This window comes from Triturus cristatus, chromosome 11, assembly GCF_964204655.1.
Source record: "Triturus cristatus chromosome 11, aTriCri1.1, whole genome shotgun sequence".
In the NCBI taxonomy this organism is placed as follows: Eukaryota; Metazoa; Chordata; class Amphibia; order Caudata; family Salamandridae; genus Triturus; species Triturus cristatus.
Window position 1 is genome coordinate 663,138,549 of NC_140594.1, and position 17,684 is coordinate 663,156,232.

Consider the following 17,684-nt stretch of genomic DNA (forward strand, 5'->3'; position numbering starts at 1 on the left):
CCTGAATATTGAGGGAATGGTAACATTTCCTATTTCTATATAAATATTCCTGTGCTGCAGGGGGACATATTGCCACGTGGGTGCAATCAATACAACCCAAAACATGTGGGAAGCGAGCTATCTGGTAGAACTCCTGTTTTGTTTTTGCAAGGTCAAGCGCGGTGGTAGGGAACTTGATGTGAGACCCGATCAAGGCCATCATGGCATCAAGGAATGCTTTAAATATTCTTGAAAGTGCGCTTTGTGACACACCTCCCGCTACAGCAATGACCCCCTGAAAACTGCCTGATGCCAGTAGGTGTAGGCAACATAGGACCTGCACATGCGTTGGGATAGCATTGGTCCTACGTGTCTGTCGTTGCAGAATGGGGTCCAATTCATTGATTAGATCATGGATCATTGCTGCATTGAGCCTATACTTGTCGTATATCTCATCCTCTTGCTGTCCTAGCAAAGTTATGCGGACTCTGAAAATGTGCTCATTTATTCGCCTCTGTCTCTGTCCGGCAGCCTGCAGCCTCATCCTCCTCGCCATCAGGTAAATCCCTGCCATTGTGAAAAGTGCTAGCTCATTCTGGCTGTGTTTCAATGGGTTTTATTTGGTTTTCAGCTGTCTCTGATTAGCACTCATGATTACCACCTGGTTGGGATCCTTCTTATTTAGCTCTCGCAAAATTGCGATTTTCATGGAAATCGCAATTTGTGATTTTTTATGCATTCATTTTGCGATTCTTTGTTTGCGAATCGCAATTTGGAAGACGCTACTACCGACTCGCAATTTTATTCGCAGATTTTTTTGCAATTCCTTATTTTTGCGAAAAGTTGGGTTTTCGCAAATATCCAGTTGATGCATTTCTACACGGTATTTTGCGATCGCAAACGGCCAATTTTTGCGATTCGCATCGTTTGCGATCGCAAAAAGGTTTGATGCATGTGCCTGATAGTTCAGTAAGGAAGTGTGAAAATATGTGCCAGGCAGTTCTAAGATAAAATGTTATCAATCGTAGAACGGTTTTGTCTAAAACCAGTCGTATAAAAAAGGATTATTATGTTTTTCCCTCTGCCCATTGTTCCAGTTCGCCTAATCATATTCTGGCTTATGGTTTTGCTTCTACATCAAGTGCTATTACATCCAGGTCCCTCCTGTCCTCGTCCCCTTCATACTTAAGAAGTGAGATAATCTATCTCACCAGCAGTAAAAAAGAAAGAAGGAATGCTGGTACCACTCCTCCCCCTCCCACTGGGAGTACATTACCGTACTCTACCCAGCATTCCTCCTGTTCTTTTTTCTGTCTACCAACAGTATGAAGGGGTCCAAGAGCATGGATGCTCCTGGGGCTTACCTTCTGCTGGTCGGCGGGTGAGTTGCTGTATTTCTTGTACTCCCTCCCTGCCGGGCTTGGGGATGTTTGCTCTGCGTTGTGGATCTATGTGGACCGTACTCGTCCTTTTAGGCAGTCCGACTCCCTGTTTGTTTGTTTCGGTGTGTCCTCTAGGGGGTGCAGGGCTTCCACTTCCTCCATTGGTCTCTGGCTGAAGCAGGTTATCATGTTGGCCTTTCGGGCTCCCCTCCTCCGGCTGGGGTTCAGGGGCGTTCTACTCGTGGGGTGGCGGCATCTTGGGTGGAAGTTCGTGGGGTGTCCCTGTCTGAGATTTGTAGGACAGCCACTTGGGCTTCTGCTAATACCTTTGTTAGGCATCACCGTATTCAGGATGTTCTGGGGGATGATGCTAACTTTGATCTGGGGGTGCTTCGGGCTGTGTGCTCCTGATTTCCCTTTCTTCTTTATGTTCTTTGTTTCAATAAATCACTGGGTTTGCTCTTGTTCTGTGTCCTGGTGGTTTGTTGTGGGATGATGGCTAGTTGCTGCTTGGGTATTCTTACTTGTAGTATGAAGGGGGCGAGGACAGGAGGGACCAAGTGATAAAATCCTATTACTTACCGGTAATCTTCATTACTCCGGGTCTCGTTGTCCTCGTCCCCTTCATAGCATCCCTCCCTCCCTCCCGGGCTTGCCGGCCCTCATCTGGGGCTTGGTGGTTCAGGAGGAATTTTGGGTAGAGTACGAGTATGTACTCTCAGTGGGAAAGGGGGAGGGGTGGTACCAGCATTCCTTCTTTCTTTTTTCTGTTGGAAGATAGATTCATCTCACTTGTTAAGTATGAAGGGGACGAGGACAACGGGACCCAGAGTAATGAAGATTACCAGTAAGTAATAAGACATACATCTATAAGTGGCGGGTCCAATCTTTCACTCTTCTTAAAGATGGGTTGCCAAATGGACCCATCGCCATGGATAGGGGACTTGTGCGTGCTGGAATAAGGCACGACATAGAGGAAATAACCAGCAGGTCTAATAATCAATTTCAATTTCAATAAAAGCTTTATTCAGAATGCGAAGCACAACCATAAAAGCAAAATACAAATACAACATAGTTAATAAGATTTATCAATATAGATATTACACTCAAGATTTTAACAAACCAACGTTTTCATAAAAACTGTTCATTCTGTGTGGAGGTTAATAGACACAGAGATAACAGAACGTGTCAAGTGCAAAATATCTTAGTTTGAGAACATAATTCATTTGAGTTTTCGTTTAAGAAAATAGTTATGACAGATTTTTTAAGAATTTGTTAAAATGCAGCTGGCAATCGTAGGATCAAAATATAATGATTATAGATTTGCTCGATGCCTTATGCAGAATTTTAAGAACTTTGCAATGTTAAAACATGTCACAGGAGAGTCCAACATTTGTAGTGCTAGCAGGGCCGGGCGGCATTGACGTAGGGGTATTTGTAGCAAAAGGGGTTTCAGCCACCGTTTTCTGGGTTAAAAATAAAACTTGCAGAAAAAAATAACATGTAGAAGGGACTGTGAGGAGATGTCGTCACAAGGGCAGGAAGAAAGCTCCCTTGACCAGTCATTAATATTGGGAAAAGTGATAAGACGATTAAAATTATTAAATCTAAATCTGGTGAGTAGAAAAACATCATAAGTTGGGAAATTTAGGGTTAAGTAGGGCTCAATTTCATAAGAAGTTTCTATTAGTAAAGAATGCTGAACAGAAAGTTTATTGGCTTCAACGGCCAGACGGAGATCGTCAAGATGTTTTAGACATTCAGCCTTTAATAGCTTACGTGGGATCGTTACCATGTCCTGGGAATATGAGTAGAAGTTAGGATGGCCCAAATCCTTAAAGAATTTCTGAACATAATGTAACCAGGGGATTTTTTGAGAGTGTTCCAGTTTTTGGCAGTCCTTGATGATTGCTTGGGTAAAAAGCAGCTTGTCTGAGATCCAAATGCGGTGCCACAACAGAATCGGTTGCAATCGGATGGAATCAGTAATGTATGGCAAACCGAGTTCTTGATGACAGGAATAGATAGATGAAGAGTGGGGGGACTGATAATAAGTATCTTAGAAAGCTGTTTTCAGTTTTTTTAATGGAATCCACTTGAGCATATCCCCATATGCCCACACCATAAGTGGCGATGGTAATACACTTTGGGTGGAAAATTTCCAGAATTTCTTTAGGGGGTCTCTTTCCGAGTCTCTGGGTGAAAGATACTAGAGCCATTGTAGCTTTCAAAAACTGGAGGTTTCTGGCCTCGATTGCCCTTTTCCAGGTCCCCCTTTCGTCTATCACCACTCCTAGGTAGGGATAAGTTTTTGTGTGGTCAATCTTTGTGTTAGTAATGTAAATACCATATCCCTTTAGTGGTTTTTTACCAGAGGTCATAATAAAGGTTTTATTTTGGTTAATCTTTAGGTCTAGGTTGGACATGAAATTATAATAGCGGTTTAGGGAGCGTTGTAATTCTAGTGGGGTACGAGCGAGGATTACCGCATCGTCCGCATATAGTAGTGCGGGGATTGGGCGGTTGTTAATCTGAGGCAGGTCCTGGCTCCCCTCCAACATAGCTGCCTCCAGGCCGTTGGTATAGATGGTAAAAAGAAAGGGAGCCAGGACACAGCCCTATCTAACTCCCCGCTCTACCCTGAACGATGAGGATAACTGGCCCCCTGTACCAAACCTTACTCTGGTAGTAGCGTTTGAGTAGAGTTCTCTAATGTAGTTGACTAAGGTCTTATCCACCCCTATATCTAGCAAGATTGACCATAATTTTACATGCGAAACGCAGTCAAACGCTGCAGAGAGGTCAACATAAGCCATGCAGAGGCTACCTCCCTTCGCGTTTACATATTTCCCTCTTAATAGGACCAAGTTTAGGACCTGCACGGTGGTACCCAGGCCCTCCCTAAAACCGTATTGAAGGTCGGAAATGATGTTATTGTGTTCCGTCCAACATTGCAACCGGTCAAGTAAAATTCGACCCACCACTTTACCCAAAGAATCAAGTAACGAGATGGGTCGGTAACAAGACGGGTTGTTGTGGTCCCCCTTTTTAAAGATTGGAACTAAAATGGAGTCCGACCAAGAGTCCATTGGTCCAGTCTCACTAGTGGCTTCCAGCACTCTGAGTAGGAGGGGGGCCCATAGATCGGTGTTAGATTTATAGAAGTCCACGGGAACCCCATCCGGCCCTGGAGCCTTCCCTCGCCGGCTAGCTTTAAGAGCTGAAGTGATGTCTGCCAGGGTGAAATCTAAAGGAGGAAAATTAGAGGCATAACTAGGGGTTAATATGGTCTGTAACAACTTGCAAGATTTCCAACTGATTGGTTTGCTGAAAGAAATCCGTTCCTTCCTCCTAGAATATCACAATCAGCCCCAAGCGAAAAATCCCATCCTAATCTGGGGAGGAGATTTCAATTTATCATTATGCGAGAAAAATTATATTACCTGTGGCGTTATGGATCATAACGAAACCCCCTCCACTCATTTCTCTCACTCTCCTAAAGGATCACTGTTGAATGAAACTATGTCCTTGCTCCAACTAACTTTCTCTAATGAGCTATTAACTCCTAACATCAGGTTAAGCCCTACATATTACGGCAGAGGAGCTTCGACCTGTATAGACTTTATATTAATGTCACTTAGTGCAGTCAATCTAATCACCAACTTTATCACCCATGATTGCGCCTACAGCGACCATTTCCCTATTTCTATTACCTTGGAACTAACCAGTTGCACTACCCACGCAAAGAATTCCCTACACCAAGAAAACCTTTCAATGAACAGACCAAATGGCTATGCCTTAAAATGGTCTTGTATGGATCCTGAAATTTTTTGGGAAGAGACCGTAAAAGGGAACATGGCAGCTTTTACAACTTGTCTGGCGGAGTCCACCTCACCTCACGAGGTCATAGCAAACTTCAAAATCATCATTATAGAGATAACAAGGCTCTGACTATTTTCCCAAAAACCAAAAGGAAAACGAAAGTCAGCTGGTTCAATTCCATTTGCTCCAAGGAATACCAAGCACTTAAATCAGTTCTAAAGAGAGTTCCCAGAGACAAAACAGAGGTTTCCCAACGGAGGAAATTTTATAACAAGACTCTTAAGATCCGCAAGAAAGAACTAAAAGAAGAACTTTGGATTGCCCTACAAAATAGCTCTAAACTAAAGGACTCCTCAGCTTTCTGCGAGGTTATTAACTCTCCTTTCCTCTCAGGCCCAAAAGATCGTGGAACCATAGAGGTCACCATAACTGAGAATGTATGGATTGATCATTTTTCGCATATGTTCGGCCTTATAGATCCATCTTTGCCACCCCCAGGCCCCCCCGAACAGACCATATTAACCCCTAGTTATGCCTCTAATAATCAATATCAGTTATAAACAAACAGCCAGCCTTACCGTTAGGTCCTGAGACACCATAGCCCTTAATTTTACTTTTAGCAGCCTTTTAGTATGGCTGAGGGTAACTGGTTCGTAGGTGCCCTGCAGGGTCGCAGGTTGCTGGCCAAGCTGACCTTATTGCTTGTGGGACTTGATCAATTAGTGCACAGAGGGTTCTTATATAGACAAACACCATTCCAGCTAATTACAGTCCTATTCTCGGTCAACAAACTGCCAGAAGGTAACCGGTTCCTAATGTGCAAACCAATAAGTGCCAGGGCTCAAGATAGTTTGCAGGAGGCCTTTGCTGCTTGCGCCACTTCAGGTCCCTGCCAGCGATGCCAACTTCCAGTGGCAAGGGCATTCACCTGCCATTATGGTCCTACAAATGTTACAATTGGGACTGTACTAGGTGACCCAAAGCTGTAGGAAGGTCCTGGGCACCCCGGTATTATTATTGTTACCATATATTTTATAATATGTTGCTCATACGCGCTTTAAAAAGACAATAGACTGACAAAGCAATCATGTGGTGAACTGTGAGCCGGCGCCACAAAACAAGTGTGGGTGCTGAGCGCTGGAAAACAAGGGCACAAGTTAAGCACTGAATTTAATAACCTCAATGTGAAGTTCACAGTGTGAAAAAAGGGTGTTACTGTAACCATATGACTCGTACGTTGTGAAATGTCCCATATCAAATGAATAATGTGACAAATACCAGGTATCTTTGAAGACTGACTGGAAGAGAGATTTCTCAATTGATTGATGGGTTATGTGTCTCGAGGGGGGTAGTACTAGTGCTAACTTCGATGACACCCTTTCGTGTGAGACTGCGAAAAATAATAAAGGCATACTTATCCCCGTGCTTCACCACCTGCAGCATTTTCATTCCGCTTTCGCTGCATTTGAGTCGTGTGGATCAATAGAATGTGGGGGAATTGAAAGTTGCAACGTCGTAGAGGTACTTGTGTGCTATTCTGCTTCTAGCCAATCACTGTTCGAGAAGTAACATTAATTAATCTTGACACCTCAGCGACTAAATGTGCAATACAAAAAAAACATTGTAGTGGCATGTGCTGAATTTCCAGAATAATATCCGGGGAAATGACACTGCTCAGCACGCACAAACACTTCATCAAAAGCTGCTCCTCTGACTGTCCAATATTTGCAGTATAAAAATATAGATACCTCAGCTCAAGATCAATCAAGCTAAAAAAATTATTAAACCTCACAAAGCTCGAAACAGCCATCTTGAACCAGGAGAACCAGCAATTATTCTCACTGACTAGGTGCTGCAAAGGAGCTTCAAGGCGCATTCTCGACACAGAGACCCTAAACAAATAACTAGTCAATGTCATCACTGTGATGGTTGGTGCATGGGCCCTAGGCCCACATGCACGCACTAGAATAGCAGACACAGTTGGTTATGGTGCAGAACTGGCCACGAGCACGTGCGCTCGGCCCCTTTTATTGTCAGGTTCACCTGACTGGTGACGCCTGTGAGGGGTGGATGTAAAGTGTGGTTGAGGCACAAATGCATAACCACTAGACCGGTGATCAGACGATCACTACAATCACAACTAACGCACACTTTCAGCTCGCTCTTACTGTCGGAGCACAAGGCCATGTTTTTGTCACTATGAAAAATACGAAAGAACACAAAACAGCTGTGACATTGACTTCTTCTGCTGTGAAGATTAGATTATCACAGCCTCTTCCTGGTGCGGCTTCCTGAATGCTGCGTCAACATTTTAGAAATGCTGCTCCCGGGAGTCGCTCCCTATCGCCTCCTATGCTAGACCCATGTTGACCTTATCTGAGGGGCCCACGCCGACTTCAGGGGGAAACCTTGTTCGGAAAATGTAAAATGCACATCAAGTAGCTGCTCTTCCTAGTTCCTGCTCAGCTGCCATTCAACTCCGACGGTGTTGTTTAGTCCTGAATCGTATATTTTAAGCAGATTAGGATGTAGCCACGTATTTCACCTTCTATTACTCTAAATCACTAGTCTTCAAATTCTGATTACCACGCCCCTTCTTGTAAAATAATTTTATCTGGGCACCCCAAAAACGACAAACATTTGCGCAAATGTATCACATAAAATGTTAAATACTGCAAGCAAGCTGGAGAATTTAATTTGGCTTGAGGGTATGCCTTCTAAAAATATAGACAATTTTCCATATGCAGAGTAAAACACAGCAAGCCAGCCAGATGTTTCATGAGGCTCGCTGGGTAGGTACGCTGTTTAAAAAATTGTCTAAATGCATTGTTCTGTTTTGTTGTTGTCTTATAATACATCCAATCTGTGAAACTAAAAAATATCTTGTTAAGAAAAGGAGCCAGAACGTATGAGGGATTTTAGAGGGCATTTGAAAAATGTAAAAAACTGATGTTTATTCTTGCCTTTAATTTCTTTCTCATTTTTAAATTCAGCTGACAATAGACCCTGTGTCCTGTGTGATACCTCCAGCCATTTCCTGGCTTTTCAGCCAAACGCATCTGCATGCTGTTCAAACATACATGCTTGTGCTAAATACAAACCTTTATGCAATGTTTTGTTGGCTAAAATGCCAGGGCTAGCTGAAGAGGTTGCATGAGATGTGGGGCGACTTGACAACTGGAAACATATTTAACATTTCAAATATTGCAATTACGTTCAGTAATCTCTTGTAATAGTGCACTCAAATAAATGGTTACTAAAATGCTGTTGGCAGACACGTCACCCTAAAAATATGCACTGTATGTTTTTATCAGAATTGAGGGGTGAGGAGTTAGGTGTAATTTGGAGGCCCTCCTCTGACACCTACTCCTAGCCGGGACTGACTACAAAATAAGCTACAGATTTCCTATGACAGAGTGGCTCTAGGCTGATGTGAACTTCTTTTATGGTATTACAGCACTGCATTATGCTCGTCTGTGTTCTTCAGGGCCAGGCTAAGTGCTCTTCTTCAGAATCATGCATGCGCTCCAGAGCAGTAGCAGCTGGTGTGAGGGCAGAGTGGCAATGTGGGGGTCTTTGTGGGGACAACGGGAGGTTGGGAGGAGTGAGTGAAAACGGAAAACAAATAAACATTACAAAAAAATACAAAGAACTTACCTTCTGCCTGTCGCCTGACACTTAGGGGTGGGCGGAATTTGCGAAATCCACTTTCGCAAATTATCGCGAAAATGTTTAAAATGATCGCAAACAAGCGGAAATATCGCGAAGATGCAGAAGTTTTTTTCCCGCATGTTCGCGAGATTTTCTGCATGGTTGCGTGTCGCCAACTTACCCATCTGGTTGCTCGCGGGCGCGGCCATCTTGTTTTGAGTTGTCTCGCAGTGCATGATCGCGAGAAGAAAGACGTGATCGCGCGACGCATGACGTCACTGCGGGCGCGAACTGTCGAGAGACAGCGCAAATGGCTAAAAACAATACAACATCTCATGGAGAACGCGACCGGATCAAGAAAACTTGTCGGCGAACGCAGGGATTCAGGTAAGGCGATCGCGCGAGAATGTATTATTTTACAGCGCGAGCAAGAAACAAATTATCACCAAGCTGCGGAAAGCGGAAATTTTGACATTTTCGCGCTCTCCGCGGAACGCGAAAATGTCAAATTATCGCAATTTCCGCGAACGGAACGAAATTTTAGCCCAGGCCTACTGACACTCTTTTCCGTGTCCTCGCTGCAGTGCAGGCTCTGGATGCATCTCCTTCTTCCTCCTGGCGTTCTCCTCAGTGCTGACTTGGGCAGAAAGGAAAGGACTTCCACCCTAGTACAACGTAAAACCAGCCAAAGGATCGGTTGGAGGAGCAGGCTAACCCACCACTCATTTTGAGGCTGGGGGCCTGCAGCTGCAATCCCTCAGCTGTTTCTCAGCCTGGGGATTGCAGGCTCTGAAGTACGCAGGTCAGATTGGTCGGCTGTAGGTAGCCGGCCAATCTGAGCTGTGCACTGGCATGAGGCTTTCATCACGGAGTTTTGCTTACAATAATATTTTTTGAAGTCGTGAAAGCTATTGCCTTGTGTTTCACGAACCAGTCTGGGTTTTAGTGACTATTTATTATGCATCTGTAAATAATTGAATGGAATCCACCCTGAATCTATCTGTGACATCACAATCAACTGGATTCCTTTAGAAGACATGGGCCTAGTGGGTCCCCATGCGCAAGGCCGGCAAGTGTGAGGCGGACCACCTGGAGGGCTTCGACCGGTTGGTTGAAGTCTTCCATAAGAGTGGGCGCACGTTGAAGGATGCACCCTACTGGAAGGAGGAAGCACCCAAGCTAATGTTCGATGATTTTCACAACTGACTTTGACCCAGAGGAGGGCTTCCAAGATCAAGGAGAGGGTGAGCTAGAAGGTGACGAGGTTTCATCAGATGAGTCCCAGGACTTGGGTACATTCTGGCGCCTGAATTCGACCGCCTCAGAACCATAGGAGGTGAATGCTGCCCCTAGTGGCATGTTTGACCCTGAGGGTATATATCCTAGACAAAAAAGTGGCAGACTGCATGGCGAATAAGATCCGCCAACCCCTCAACAAGAAGGTGCAAGCTTGTCATCGAGAGGAGTGCCCCAGACCTTCCTTGGATGATGAGGTCACAGCTACCTCTGATATCAACCTTAAGATGTGTACCTATTTCGCCAAGTACATGAAGGACCCTAAGAAGGGGATTGACTGCTCCTGGAGGGCATGTCAGGATAAACTCATTGACGTGGTAGGACCCTTAACGTAGGTCATCGAGCTGGCAGAGCAGGCTAAACAGACATGGAGACCCCTACGCACAGAGGACATTGCAGATTGGGCTCATAGGGCGGTCTGCCTCCTCGGCAACGCCAACTGTGCCATCTCTGCAAAAGAAAGCTGCTCCCTGCTCATAAAATAGACCCCAACCTGGGGAACTCTCTTCATTGGAGGCGGGGCATGTAGCGCTGGGCAACGTGTTTGGCAAGCCTTTTGTCAAGGAGTTGGGGAAGTTTGTCTCGACTTTTTCAGCCCTTCACAAAGCCCAGTCATCCATGAGGAAGATCTTCCTGGGAAGGATTTTGGAGGGACCGTAAGACACAGGGGTAGCTCCTCCGGCCTCCAGTCCTACCAAGGCCCCAACAGAGCACAGGCCAAGAGGAACAACGGATGGCACAATGACCGTCTGGGGACGGTCAACCCCACCCATGGCGGTGAAAGAGGAAGGAACAACTGGGCTTGGAGAGTGGCCAGCAACAGTGGCGGATACAACGGTAAGCCCCATACTTTCATTACCTCTCCATTTGGGGGGAGACTGCGTTTGTTCTCGCACAAGGGAGCAGAAATCACAGCAGACCAGTGGGTGCTGGAGACTGTGCAAGGGTACCACATAGAGTTTTACGGAACCTCTGTCCAGTCAGTAAAACCCCGCCCACTGTATTTTTCCACATAGCACGCCTTTCTTATCGACCAAGAGGTACAAGACCTTTTGTTCAAGAGTGCCATATGCACATTCACTCTTCATCCAACAGGCTTCCTCAGCAATTTGTTTCTGGTGGAGAAACAGGACAAAGACTTCTGTCCCGTGATCAACCTTAGATCGTTCAACGAATGGCTGCTTTACTGCCATTTCAAGATGGAGGGGATCCATCTCCTCAGGGACTTTCTGCTCCAGGACGATTAGTTAGCGCTTCAAGACCTCGAGGACACCTACCTGACGGTCCCCATTTTTCCTTCACATTGCTGGTTTGTGCAATTTGAATGGAGAGGGCAGAGCTTCGAGTTTCGGACTCTCCTGTTCGGTCTGTCATCAGCACCATGTTGCTCTATGAAGCTCCTCAAACCTGTGGTGGAACTGCTCTATGAAGCTCCTCAAACCTGTGGTGGAACACCTCCAGACACTGGGCATCAGGTTAATAATCTACCTCGATGATATTCTCCTGATGGATCAACCACTCAATCTTCTGATGTCTCACCTGAACACCACCATAACCTTGCTTCAGGACTAAGGATTTGTCATCAACCAACAAAAGTCAGATTTGTTTCCACAGCAGACCATGACTTTTCTGGGCTTTCGCGTAGACTCTAGAACAGCAACCCAGAGTTTGCCAGACCAGAAGGTAGCCTAGATCAACAAGAAACTGAAGACATTTCTCAGGAGGGACAGAATCTCCCTGCGGTAGCTGGCCAGAATTGTTGCATTGTTATCTTCCTCGATACAAACCATGTTCCTGGGGCCACTCCACTACAGGGCCCTGCAAAGACTGAAGGCAGCTCATCTTCGGAGGGGCCTCATGTACTCAAAGCTGGTATCACCGACGTCAGACGCCAAGACAGAGATGCAGTGGTGGATAGACCACATGAAGGCATGGAACGGGTGGGTGATATTCGGTTCTCGTCTAGACCTAGTGATAGAATCGGATGCCAGTCGCCTCAGCTGGAGAGCCAGATGCAGCTCGATCTCCATGGGAGGTAGATGGACAGAGGAAGAATTGAGCCTTCACATCAACTGTCTCGAGCTGCTAGCAGGATCTTTGCAAATTTGGTCCCTCACGAGGGACAGAGTATTGTGCTGTGTACTCCTGAGAATGGACAACACAGCAGCAGTCCAATATATAAACTGACTGGGTGGGACAAGCTCACAAGCTCTAGCTGAACTAGCCAAGGACTTCTGGCACTACTGCCTCCAACTGCAGATTTCAGTGTCAGCGGAAAACCTTCTGGGAGCACTGGACTCAGTGGCAGACTGTAAATCCAGGTACTTCAAGGATGCCAGTGGTTGGAGGCTCAACCAGAGGGTATTTCAGGCTCTGATGACGCGATGGGGCCCTTGTAAGGTGGATTTGTTTGCTTCCAGATGGAACACACAGCTTCCCTCTCTACTTCAGCTGGAGACCGGATCCCGGGGTGGGGGCAGTGAATGCCTCCCTCCAGGACTGGTCGATGGATCAAGCTTACGCCTTTCCTCCCTTTCTCCTGATTCAGCAAGTGGCAGCTCAAGTCAGGCGTCAGAGGGCTTCTCTGGTACTGATCACTCCTGTATGGCAATCACATGCATGGTTCCCTTCTCTCCTGGAACTGGTGTTGGCTCCTCCTGCAATCCTTTCCTGTGACCCTGATGGATCCCCTGGGCCATCCACATGCTCTGGTTCTTCAGGGCCATCTTCATCTCATGGCATGGAGGATTTCAGGCGACGTTGGAAAGACTTTAGGCAGTGAGCTGAATTCCTCATCGAACAGGCGTAGGATCCAAGGACTACCAAGAGGGGCAGATTGGCTTGGAGGAGGTGGGTTTGTTGGTGTGTGTGGAGAAACACCTGGATCCCGTGGACACCAGTATTACTGACATCACAAATTGTTTGGCTGAGCTTTTCCATGAGGGACTGGCGTATTGTACCATTCACTCTTTCAGGTCAGCTATTTCAGAGGGCCAAGGGCCGGTGAACAATGTTCCGGTAGGTGAATATCCTTGAGTAAGCAAATATCTCATAGGCATCAGGATATCTCGTCCTGCGGAGCCTGGGTACTCCGGCCTCTGGGATGTAAATCTATTCTTTCACTCGTTATCCTCCCGGCAAGATAACCAGTACCTTTCTAGGAAGGAAATCTCTGCAAAGCTGGCTATGCTGCTCTGTCTGATATCTTGTAAGAGACCTTTAGATGTGTTAACCTTAGACCTGTCAGCTAGGATCTTTACTACGGAGGGGGTTACCTTCACCATTTCCAGGAGAACGAGTACCAGGTCAGTTTCTTATCCAGCTTTCTAGAGGTCCCCAAGTTGTGTGTGGTCAGGTGCCTGAAGGCATATGAGTACTAAAGAGAGATGGGCAGCGCACTCCTGTTATCTAACTATTCAAAAGGTATCTACTAGATGATATAGGTGCTGCAGCGTAATGCCCGCTGTCAATCGGGCAAGTACGAAACTGAATGAAAGAGGACAACCAACTAGTGATTGACGCTGCACACTGTGCTAGGGGTAACTACGTTACAAATGATTAATCTCATTCACAAAACATCAAAAATGCAAAACAGTGATATTCGTTTAAACATATATTTTTCAGCATATATGTAAAGAACATCAAATTACATCATCATGAGGAAATCAACAAATGTACATAATGGTAGTCATCTACCATAAGCAATGCAATAATGTGCATTGCTTTCCCATATATATTATACTATATTGTTTTCCCATATCTTTTTCAGCTATTCCACACCATTTGTTAAATACATCATATAGTTGGTAAGTTGAATTCCCTCTTCTTTTCCTCACGCGTTATTTTTTACACGTGCACTTGCATTTACTTCGTTGTTCTCTTCATTTTTTCATTTTTTAGTTGCAGTTAGCTGCATTCATTTCTGTTTCTCTCATGGCTCCGTAAACATAATATTCGAGGTGAGGTTATAAACCACTCTATCTATATGTCATTACTTTTCATCAGACACTTACTCTGGACTTCTCTCACATTTTCTAGCTCTGTATCGTTTTTCATTTCTAGCTCTTGAGTCACATTCAACAGCTTTACATTCACGCTATTGGGTGTCTGAACTAATATTTTCCTTCAGCTAACGTAGCGTCTATCCACCATATGTGTGGGTCATGGAAAAGTATTGTTTAACATGTTAATCGCACGGTTCTTCACCATGTACTCTTCTTGTATAAATATATTAAGCTTTTTTCTATTGATCATGTAATATATGTACTTTTTCCGCAGATTGCCCCTGACGAAGGGACAGTTAAGTCCCGAAATGCATTGGGCTCACCAACACATCAACTTGTGATTAACTTGAAATATTATGTAGCATATCACATTATTGCATTGCTTATGGTAGATGACTACCATTATGTACATTTGTTGATTTCCTCATGATGATGTAATTTGATGTTCTTTACATATATGCTGAAAAATATATGTTTAAACGAATATCACTGTTTTGCATTTTTGATGTTTTGTGAATGAGATTAATCATTTGTAACTTACAGGCACATGCATCAAAAAGAGAGTTTGCGAGTCCTTATTTGCGAATTTTAAGGAATCGCAAATAAAGACTCGCAAAACACGATGCAACAAAAACATTGCGAGAATATTGCGAATCGCTAAAAATCGCTAAATAAATTGCGATTTCGGCATTTGCGAACTCGCTATTAGCGATTTCGCAATTAGCGAAATCGCTAATACCGAAGTCGCTTTTTGATGCATCCTGATGACATCACAACCAGGAAGTGAGCAGCACCAGCCTCATTTCCAGTGCACAGTGTCAGGGAGAGGAGGGAGCTGGCTCTGGGAGCAGAACAGGAGTGTGACAGAGACAGAAGAAAAACTTGTGATATCAAATGGAAGCCTCACAAACAGCAGAGGAGAGCCAAACAGGCAGGAAACGCAAAATTAAATTTGCAGAAAAAGAAATTGACACCCTCATTGAGGGAGTAGTCCACAGCCATGACAAGCTGTTTGGAAAGGCATCATTGAAAGTGGCAGAGCAGGAGAAAAGGAAAATCTGGCTCCGGATCCAAAACAGGGTCAATGCCATTGGGGTGACACACCGCACCATTGAAGAACTCAAAAAACGATGGTACGACTTGCGCAGTCGGGCTAAGGTGCGCATAGCTGACCGCCTGAAGGAGGCAAAGAAGACAGGAGGGGGAACACCAACAGACACTGGGAACACTCCCATGGAGGACTTGATTGAATCCACCATCCAGCCAGAAGCTGTTGTTGGTGTGACCCAGCTGGACACGTCCGGAGCAGCAAACACATCTGAAGGTAAGATGAATGTATGTTTTCTTAGTGTTACAAAATGTAAAGGTAGAACTCGACCACAGCACAGCCCAAGTGCAGACCCTGAACATCCAGTACACAATGCATTCAGTAGGTGAGGGGCATTATGGGAGATGTAGTCAGGTCAAGCAGTTAAAATGTCAAATCTCAGAGTAACAACCCAAAAAAGCTTAATAGAGTATAAAATCATTTACAAAGGCAGAAATTTATTACTGTGCAATTAATATCACAGACATGAAATAATACAGTGTTGCACTGTTTCACCTCACAGATGCACAACGTGTAGAAGATGTGGATAGCGATTCCCCAGACATGCAGGACACCAGCGCAGGTGAACAGATGGACACACCTGTGGTGCAAATAAATCCCTCACGTCCAACAAAGTCACGCAGGGCTACTGTTCCATCCCTAGTCACCATGGAGTGTGAAGATGATGAGGCTGATGCAACACCAGGTGGCAGCCATGGCCAGACAACTTCCATCACACAAACACAACCACAGGTCCCCAGAACTAATCACAGAGCCCGGCGTAGGAGAGGAAGAGCACTCAGGACACAGCAGGAGGAGCAACCAAGTGATGTCTGGGGTGGTCTTGAGGGACAGATGCTCCGTATGCAGCGCCTGCAGACAAAAAACACACGATTAGTACAATTGCAAGTTGGCAAGATGGCTAGCAACATAGCAGTACTGTCAGAAAGTGTGCAGCAACTGAGCAAGGTGATGCATGAGGGAAATGTATCCCAGAAGAGACAGCATCGTCAACTAATGCTGCAATTGAAAATGTTTGCTAAATCAAACAATAGATTGGCCACGACAACTGCACTGCTGGCACGTAGGTCTGTGACCATGCAAACTGAAATGTGCCATTGGAGCGGCGATGTGGCTAAAGCACTGGACCAGGTCACCAATGCAGTTGATTTGCTAAATGCTTCCACAATTGCGGCCAACAATTCCACGCCCGAAGAGGGTAGTGAGGGTGGCTCAAGCCTAAGTAGTGTGGCAGTTCCAGTCCGCACTGCAGGAAGACGCAACACACGCAGCAGTACCCCCGCCGCTTCCAACATAACGGATGACAATGCTGGGTCTGACAGGCGTCTGGGTGTTCGTGGGAAAAAGCGCTAGACTGGCATGTACAAGTGCATTCCACTATGGTGACGTAACCATTTATTTGGATTTGACTTTTCACAGAGTGACAAGTGAATTGACATTTGCAAACCACTTATGTCCATTGCACTGGTCAGATTACAAGTGTGCTTGAACACTCATAGCAATTTTATTTAATTAAAGAATACTCTGATAGCAATAGTCAGTTTCTGTGTCATCATTACTCACCTCAGAAATAATTTTGTGTGATGTCAAATCTTCTCCTACGCCCTTCTGCTGCGCCTGCCCCTTGTGCTGCATGGTGTTGTGGCACTTGCTGGTTCCCATCCTCCGAATCGCTGTCAGACACCTCGATGTCCATTCCTCCCCTTGTCGCTATGTTGTGCAGCATGGCACATGCCGCTACTATCTTGCAGCATTGTTCAGGGTTGTACTTCAGTGCTCCACCGGTCTTATGTAGACATCTGAATCGGCTCTTCAACAGCCCAAATGTGCGCTCTATGATGTTCCTTGTCGAAATATGTGCTGCATTGTACCTCTGTTGATTGGCAGTTGTGGGATTGAGGTAAGGCGTCATTAGGTAATTACGCAAGGCGTATGCGCTGTCACCTACATGTAATGGAGCAAAGAGTCAGTGGCAGCTTCACATTGACATACGTACAATGACAGTGATAAACTATAACACATATTTACCAAGCAGATGTCCCTCTCCAAATTTTCCCCTGACAAGACGGGTGTGTATGCCACTTTGCCTGAAGATATAAGAGTCATGTGCACTCCCTGGAAATTGCGCAACAATGTCAGTGATAATGTTTTTGGCATTGCAAACAACCTGAATATTGAGGGAATGGTAAGATTTCCTATTTCTATATATATATTCCTGTGTTGCAGGGGGACATATTGCAACGTGGGTGCAATCAATACAACCCAAAACATGTGGGAAACGAGCTATCTGGTAGAACTCCTGTTTGGTTTTTGCAAGGTCAAGCGCGGTGGTAGGGAACTTGATATGAGACCCGATCACGGCCATCATGGCATCAAGGAATGCTTTCAATATTCTTGAAAGTGCGCTTTGTGACACACCTCCCGCAACAGCAATGACCCCCT

General features: G+C 45.3%; 1 long non-coding RNA gene across 1 annotated transcript; it reads right to left on the reverse strand.

The window, feature by feature from the left end:
• Nucleotides 1-15,659: 15,659 nt before the first annotated feature.
• LOC146785276 (uncharacterized) lies at nt 15,660-17,188 on the reverse strand. The gene is made up of 2 exons (XR_014970605.1): nt 16,806-17,188; nt 15,660-16,094 (listed from the first exon to the last, which is right to left on the reverse strand). It is a non-coding gene; the product is annotated as an uncharacterized LOC146785276 (long non-coding RNA).
• Nucleotides 17,189-17,684: the final 496 nt, after the last annotated feature.